Source organism: Xiphophorus hellerii, chromosome 21, assembly GCF_003331165.1.
Source record: "Xiphophorus hellerii strain 12219 chromosome 21, Xiphophorus_hellerii-4.1, whole genome shotgun sequence".
In the NCBI taxonomy this organism is placed as follows: Eukaryota; Metazoa; Chordata; class Actinopteri; order Cyprinodontiformes; family Poeciliidae; genus Xiphophorus; species Xiphophorus hellerii.
In genome coordinates this window covers 695,526-704,878 of record NC_045692.1, presented here as the reverse complement: position 1 = coordinate 704,878, position 9,353 = coordinate 695,526, and positions in this window count along the sequence as shown.

Genomic DNA, 9,353 nt, shown 5'->3' with positions numbered 1-9,353 from the left:
GATCTCGTTCTTTCGGTCATGACCCAAAGCTCATGACCATAGATGAGGGTGGGAACGTAGATCGACCGGTAAATCAAGAGCTTCGCTTTTTGGCTCAGCTCTCTCTTCACCATGACAGACCTTTACAGCGCCCGCTTCACAGCATACGCTGCACCAATCCGCCTGTCGATCTCCTGCTCCCTTCTTCCCTCATTTGTGAACAAGATCCTGAAATACTTGAACTCCTCCACTTGGGGCAGGACACCCCCCTGACCCAGAGAAGGCACTCTACCCTTTTCCAGTTCAAGACCATGGCCTCAGATTTGGAGGCACTGATCCTCATCCCAGCTGCTACACACTCGGCTGTGAATCGCTCCAGCGAGAGCTGCAGATCACGACCTGATGAAGCCAACAGGACCACATCATCCGCAAAAAGCAGAGATGCAATCCTAAGGCCACCAAAACGGATCCCCTCAACACCTTGACTGCGCCTAGAAATTCTGTCCATAAAAGTAATGAACAGAATCGGTGACAAAGGGCAGCCCTGGCGGAGTCCAACTCTCACCGGAAATGAGCCCGACTTACTGCCGGCAATGTGGACCAGACTCTGACACCGGTCATACAGGGACCTGACAGTCCGTATCAAAGGGCCCGGTACCCTGTACTCCTGGAGAACCCCCCATATGGCTCCCCGAGGGACACAGACAAACGCCTTCTCCAAGTCCACAAAACACATGTACACTGGTTGGGCGAACTCCCATGTACCCTCTAGGACCCTGCTGAGGGTGTAGAGCTGGTCCAGTGTTCCACGACCAGGACGAAAACCACACTATTCTTCCTGAATCCGAGGTTCGACTATCCGACTGACCCTCCTCTCCAGGACCCCTGAATAGACCTTGCCAGGGAGGCTTAAGAGTGTGACCCCCCTGTAATTGGAGCACACCCGTAGGTCCCCCTTTTTGAACAGGTGGACCACCACCCCGGTCTGCCAATCCAGGGGAATTGCCCCCGATGTCCATGCAATATTGCAGAGTCGCGACATCATTAAAGACCCTGAGATCCTCTATTCTGGATGACCCCACAACATCCAGAGCCTTAAGGAACTCCGTAATGTGAACTGTTGTTCAGCCCGTAAGCACAAACAACAGTCAGGACCCGTCCCCTCACCCTAGGTGGAGGGAGGCTACCCTCTTATTCACCGGGATAAACCCCAATGTACAGGCGCCGAGATGGGGAGCAACACGTTTGCCCACTCCTGCCTGACGCCTCTCACCGTGGGCAACTCCAGAGTGGAAGTATGTCCAGCCCCTCTCAAGGAGACTGGTTCCAGAACCAGAGCCATGCGTCGAGGTGAGACCGACTATTTCTAGCTGGAACCTCTCAACCTCACACACTAGCTCCGGCTCCTTCCCCACTAGAGAGATGACATTCCACGTCCCAAGAGCCAGCTTCTGCAAACGAGGATCGAACCGCCATGGCCCCCTCCCTCGGCCGCCATCCATCACACATTGCGCCCGACCCCTTTGGCCTCTGTCATAGGTGGTGGGCCCATGTTTCCTCTTGGGAAATGCTGAGCCCGGCCACCAGGTGCTCGCCATCGTGCCCCCCCCTCCAGGCCTGGCTCCAGAGTGGGGCCCCGGTAACCCGCGTCCCGGCGAGAGAACACCAAGTCCAAAGTTTCCGTTCATCATAGGGGTCTTCGTGCTGTGCTTTGTCTGGTCCCTCACCTAAACCTGTCTCCCTTGGGTGACCCTACCAGGGGCATGAAGCCCCAGACTGCATAACACCAAGGATCATTGGGGAACTCAAACCCCTCCACCACGATAAGGTGGCAGGCCAAGGAGAGGAACATAATTAACTGCCTAGTTAAACCAACAATAGTTGGCACTCTTCAACCTCTACAGAACTTTGTTGAAAAAAGATCCAGCACATGCAGCTCCCTCCTTCCAGAAGTCAGTTTCTAATCTCAACTCAAATAAACGCTTCTGAAAAATGCATTCGCTGTGAGGTACAGGAGCATTCAGAGATCCTGAGTCTTCTCTGAATTTCATCAACAGTCTTACCATCCTTCTGTTGCAGTGGTTTTCACAGGAGATACTCCTCCAGTAAAGTGACCCTCCATTGGAAATGGAGAAAAAAATGGTAAAATGCACCCTTGAACCTCCCTCAATGCTAACCAATGGAGACTGAAAATACATTTTTGAGTCACAACTATTCATAATAATTCCCGCTTTAATCTATCAGTGTGCAAAGGATTTTCATGATGTACTTGAGTCTGCATTGCTAGGTAGAATAACAAATGGAGATAAAGACATTGAGGAGTGGTTCAATAACAACAACCAACAGAACATGTGGAGAGGACTGAGGACTGTGGCAGACCATAAGAACACCAGCCGGTGGCTCAGTGGGGATCCCTCTTTTCCCAATACATTGAACAGTTTCTTCTCTAGATTTAACGCCACTAGTGGCAGAGAAAGCAATCCTCCCATCCAACTAGAGGAGAGACATCAGCCCCTAATCCTGCACCTCAACCATGTGACTTCTTCTCTGAAGAGAATTAATCCCAACAAAGCTGCACATCCAAATAACATATTGGGACGGACCCAGAAGTCATATGCTGACCATTTGGCAGGGTCATTTTAGACATTTTCAATCTGTCCCTGCAGTTTTCCACTGTCCCTGTCTGCCTTAAGTCCTCCATCATTGTGCCGTTACCAAACAAATCTGCTATGACTGACTTAAATGACTACCACCCATTTGCAGTGACCCCAGTCATTATGAAGTGCTTTGAGAGGCTCATCCTAAAACACATCAAGGATAACCTTCCTGCTGGTCTGGACAGGCACCAGTTTGTCTATAGGAGGAACCGATCCACAGAGGATGCTGTCTCCATTGAACTACACACAGCCCTGACACATCTGTGGCATCCGGACACTAATGTTAGGATGCTATTCGTCAATTTCAGTTCAGCATTTAATACTATTGTCCCAGAGAAGCTGATAGTGGAGCTCCGTGACCTGGGACTTTCATCATCAATGTGTCTTTTGAAGAGAATCATTCATTTTTCATGCTGAGTTCGTGATGTAGACTTTATTTGTTAATCTATTTATTACCGAGCATGTTGTTATGTTGTTATCCAATGTTGTTATGTACTGGGGATATAATGACAAATAGAAAATCTTATGCCTTAAGTGACTGGAGAAGTCTGGACCTCCAAACATAGGCTGCTGTCCCTGCGACCTGACGCCAGAGAAGAAGAAGAAGGATGGATGGATAGATTAACTATGTTTTTCCAATGAGTGGATCTGGATTCTATTAAAGTGCCTTGGGATTATTAACTTGTCCAAAGAAAAAAATGAAATATACTTAAATTAAATCGAAGTTAATACTGTACCTTGTTATTGGGCGTTGTTATATCAGCATTTGAAATTTGCCCAAAATATAGCTAACTTAACTTCACAAACATTTGAAAGCTCATACCCATCATATTTGCATTTTATTTCAGTAGACAGATGTGAAAGTGTGTGTGTATCATTTTCAACCAGTGAAGCCTATTTCTAGCTGGCCAGTGTGTTAGGCAGCCCAGATTGGCAGTGACAGCTCACCTGTGGTGCAAAGGGCAGCAGTGGCCTGAAGGCAGCAAGAGGGGGGAAGAGTAAGGGAGGAAAAGAAGGGTGGGCTAGACGAGTAGCAGCTAAAATCCAGCATGACTCACACACATGCACAGAGACAGTGCATGTGTGTGATCACATTACTTAATGCACTGTGCAGGTGGGGGACAGAGGTGGTGAAGGTGTTAGCTACTGCAGACAACAAGCATTGCCTGAGATGAAAGAAGGTAAAGAACCAGAGATGATGGGTTGGGCAGAAGGGAAGCATATTTCTTATAGGCTAAAGAGCACAAAGCTCCTAGAACATGTTTTCTGCATGGTTGTTTAGTGAAATTTAACAAAAATGTACATTCCTTGGTGGATTTTCCAACCAGGGGAGTGAATACTCTAGACTTGGCGTACACCAACATCAAAGAAGCATTCAGAGAAGCCCCCCGCCCCCACCTTGGCTCTTCAGACCACCTATCTGTTATGCTAATTCCTGCATACAAGCCCCTGCTGATCAGAACAAAACCTACAGTGAGGCAGGTGAGAGTGTGGACTGAGGGGGCCATGGAGGCACTCCAGGACTGTTTTGAGTGCTCTGACTGGGAGATGTTCAAGGCAGCAGCCACTAACAACGACCAGATCAACATCGAGGAGTACACCATGACTGTGTCAGCCTACATCAACAAGTGCACAGAGGACGTCAGCATCACTAAGAACATTATCACCCGGGCCAACCAAAAACCCTGGATGACTAAGGAGGTACGGGAAATGCTAAAAGCACGGAACTCAGCCTTCAAGTCTGGCGACAAGGAGGCACTGAGGACAGCGAGAACCAACTTAAACCGTGCTATCAGGTTAGCAAAGCGAACCCACAGTTGGAAAATACAGGAGTTCTTCCACGACACCAGCAACACCAGGAATATGTGGCAAGGCATAAAGGCGATCACAGATTACAATCCATCCTCCCCCCCAGTGGGTGAAATTGATGCTGACTTTCTAAATGGACTCAATAACTTCTTTGGGAGGTTCGAGGCACTGAACAGTACTCCGGCAAAGAAAACTGTTCCCCACCAGGAAGAGGAGGCACTCTGCCTGGACACAGCCGATGTGTTGAAGACTCTGAAAAGAGTCAACCCACAGAAGGCCCCAGGCCACGACAACATACCTGGGCAGGTGTTCAGGGAATGCGCAGGTCAGCTGGCTGGTGTCCTAACAGACATTTTTAACACCTCACTGGACCAAGCCACAGTGCCAGCCTGTCTCAAAACTGCCTCCATCATTCCGGTGCCAAAGAAACCTCAAGTCACCTCTTTCAACGATTACCGGCCTCGGCACTGACTCCCATCATGATGAAGTGCTTTGAAAGGCTGGTAAAAGAACACATCGTCTCCAGACTCCCCCCCACATTCGACCCGTTCCAGTTTGCCTACCGCCGAAACCGCTCCACTGAGGACGCCATCTCCTCCGCCCTACACCTGAGCCTGGCTCACCTGGAAGAGAAGAACACTCATGTGCGGATGTTGTTCCTGGACTTCAGCTCAGCGTTCAACACAATCATCCCACAGCATCTGGCAGAAAAACTGGGACACCTGGGCTTCAGCACCCCCCTGCACAACTGGCTGCTAGACTTTCTCACCGACAGACCTCAGTCAGTCGGGATCGGACAACACACCTCCGATGTCATCACCCTCAGCACAGGCTCCCCTCAGGGCTGCGTCCTGAGCCCTCTGCTGTTCACTCTGATGACACACGACTGCGTCCCCAGGTTCGCCACCAACCACATCGTGAAGTTCGCGGACGACACAACGGTGGTGGGCCTCATCAGAGACGACAACGACCTGGACTACAGAGAGGAGGTGGAGCAGCTGGTGGACTGGTGCAGAGACAACAGCCTGATCCTGAACGTTGACAAGACGAAGGAGATGATCGTCGACTTCAGGAAGAACCGGCCCAGCAACGCTCCACTGCTCATCAACAGCTCGGCTGTGGAGGTGGTCAGCAGCACCAAATTCCTGGGGGTGCACATCACAAACGACCTCACCTGGACTGGGAACACCATGTCTCTGGTCAAGAGGGCACAGAAACGCTTGTATTTCCTGCGGAGGATGAGAAGAGCACACCTGCCCCCGCCCATCCTCAAGACGTTCTACAGAAGCACCATAGAGAGCATTCTGACCAGCTGCCTCTCTGTGTGGTGTGGAGGCTGCAGCGCCTCCGACTGGAAGAACGTGAGGAGAGTGGTGCGGACAGCAGAGAGGATCATCGGGGCCCCCCTTCCCTCCATTCAGGACATTTCATCCCAGCGCTGCGTGTCCCGAGGCCGAAACATCGTCAGTGACCCCTCACACCCCCACCATGGACTGTTCTCCCTGCTGCCCTCTGGAAAGAGGTTCCGCAGCATCCGGTGCAGGTCCACCAGGTTCCGAAACAGCTTTTTCCCACTTGCCATCAGACTGCTGAACTCTTAACTGGACTGCACTCAAAAACTGGTCTCCACTTTATACCTTGCACATGTACAGAGCTAAATAACTTCTATTTTACTGTCATTCCTGCACTTTATATTTTATATTCATATTTATATTCATATTTTATACTGTATTTTATTTTATTCTGGAGTAACCTCACAACATTGGAACCTCAAACATTGTCCTGAGCCGTATGCAACGAAATTTTGTTCTGTATACACCCTGTGCATGCAAAATGACAATAAAGTCAGTCTAAGTCTAAGTCTAACAGTTTTAAAATATATGAGGAACAAAAGCGTTGTGGTGATGGTTCTGGTAAATGGGTTTACCTTTATACATTTAAACAAGGCAATGATTCTTTCACTAGGGTTGAACTACAATTGGTGACTGTTAAAATTCAAGTATAAGTGCAGCAATTTATTGCAGTAGTTATGATTAAGCTTCTATAGCAAAGAAGCAATTCAAAAACTGTTTGAGTTTCTTAAAATTGATCATTAATAGTAAAATTGTCAGTTATCCTAATGGTAGTAATTATTTGCAATCAGTTTCTAATTACAAATTTGTCTATTCATCCCTTCATTCAGTAAAATGCATAAAAAGTCTCCACTGATTCTACGAGTTTGACCAAGTTGCACAAAAAAAAAAAAAAACTGGCACAGAAAGTGAGGAATACATCCAAAGTTATTTATGTGGCTCAAAAAGAACTTTACTGTTATTGGACTCAAAAACAGTGCCCATAAAAATATAATTTTTTATTGCTTTTACAATTCAGTTATGATCAAATAAATTTTGATTTCTTATTTTACAAAACCAATCATTTAAGGTCAAAGTAATATTTGATTTCTACAAAATAATGACAATTAAATCTAAATATGAAACATGAAATTAGTGATTTCACAAATATTCACCTCCTACTAGTCAATATTTAGAAGACACTCTTCTGGTTTCAATCTCAGCATGGAGTCTGTGTGGATAGTTCTCAATCCAGCTGCACATCTGGATTCTACCTTTTTATTCTACTCTTTGCATGACTGTCAGGTTGTGTGGGGATCTGCTGAGAACAGATTCCTTGCATGCCTTGATGATGGATTTAACTGAACTCTAAGGGATTTTCAGGACCTTAGAGAATTTTTGTATTTGTACTTTTGAATAACCTTTATTCTGATTTGCTTGGAGCTGATTAATTTTCATGCTAACACTAAAGAACAGCATTCTTTAGTTAGCCAGGAATACTGATTCATCTTCCAGACACAGGTGTCTTTATACTACATTCACTTGAAATACAGTCATTCCACTCAGCTGATCTCCATTCGCCACATTGTCAAACTACTAGCACACATTGTCTGGACCTGTTTGGTTGAACATTATGAAGCAGGTGAATATGTATGCAGTCACTTATTTCATGTTTTTTATATATATATTTCTTTATTTGTCATTTTGTATGAATAATTTTTAAATTTGATATTAAAAGTTCTTTTTGTAAATTTTTACTAACAAGACAATTTTTGTTGATTGATTTACAAAAACATTAATAAGAGTAAAATGCCCAAGGGGTTAAATACTATTTAAATACTGTTTACTAAGGATTTTCCAGGAAAATGGAGAAGCTGGGTCAAAAGCAACATGGAGAAAAGAGACAGTTTGAGTTTGATCAAACTGGGAGGAAGATGGAGAGGCTTCAAGAAGAGGAAATGGAAAAAGATTGTTGGAGGCAGGGAGAGTGACTGGGTGATGGTGGGAAACAAGAAAGAGACTCAGATCAAAATAGCTGTTTGTCCTGTCTGCTGGTTGGCAAGCAAGCAGCGATAATGAAGACTTAAGAGCACACAGATCGTCCAGCTCTGCTGGAGACCAGAGGCCAAGAGAATGAAGGGGAAAAAAACAAAGAGGTAGGAGGGTGATGATGAAACAAACTGGCTGCTTTTTGATGCTTTGTGCTTTTCACTGGCAGCATGTAGCCTCTGTCTGTTCTGTGTCAGGTAATAAAACCCTGATAACAGAGAACAAGACTGAATCATCAAAATATTGTTCTCACAGTGGTAGAAGGAACTGCAACATAAAATAGATCATTAAAACTTCTTTGCATGCAATAAATTGATAAAATGATGAGTTCCCTCAAACCTGTTTTTTACTGTAGTTGTACTGATGCAAGAGTGTTTGTTTAGAATGTTACTGCTGTTCTTTAATATTTCCACCTCTAACTGTTAATCTATATTTACACAATGGTGGTTCTTTAAAATCTTATCTCTACTACAACATCTTATCTCTAAAACCATGTTTCCTTTGTCCATCTCGTGCTTCTGCAAATCTTCCTTTGTTTTCTTGTTTAATTAGTTTTGATGTTAATTATTCAGTATTCCACTTTCATTTTGTCATAGCTCATTCATTAACCTGATATGTTTACTATTTTATTTTTCAGTATTTTCCTTTTGTCTTGTCAGTAGTTAGACTGGATGCCAGTAGTTAAAGAAAAAGATTAATTGTGGAATAATTCAGCTGTCAAGCTTGGCTATTTTGCTAATAAATTTTCAGATTTGATTAGAAATCAGCACGTCAGTGATCATTCTTTGCTGTGTGAATAATTTCTTCTGAATTCATTCCTTCACAAGAGACTGAGTTTGGCTTATGACTCCATAGTTGCTGGAGTTGGTGCCCTGATTAAACTAAAGAATTCAAATTTTGTTCATAACCTAACAATTTAACAACAAATTATTGATAGTAATCAGTAATTACATAAAGGACTAAATACAAAGGACTCGGGCTACACAGTGGGTAAAATCCATGGCGCCACAAAGAAAAAACACCTGAGAGAAGAGCAGTGGTGGGAAGTAACTTATTAGATTTAATAATGGATACTTTCGACTTTTACTCCACTACATTTTACAGTAAGTATCTGTACTTTCTATTTCACTATATTTCTACAAAACCGTCGCGTTACTTGTACATCCAAGTCGCATTGAGCTTTTTTTTCCGTTAAAATGTGAAGTACTGGGACTTAACAAGGCGCTGTAAAATCCAAGCAATAACGTGACTTACTAATTACGTGTGTCTGTTACCCATCGCCTCCTCCTTTCACTCGCACGCGGAGCTCCAAGACATACACGGTGGTTTTCTTTGAGCGGGAGAAGATGTCTGTCTATGTCAGTAATATAATTCCGCTACATAAATCATAAGATTTGGTGACATGTAAAATCAGCAGAGCTTCGCTTTCACAGACACTGGGGACTTTGTCCAACTTTTAGCGTCACTTGGAAAGGAAGCTTAAAAAAAGGTAAGTTATGTGGACGTGATGTTAGCAATGCTAGCTGTA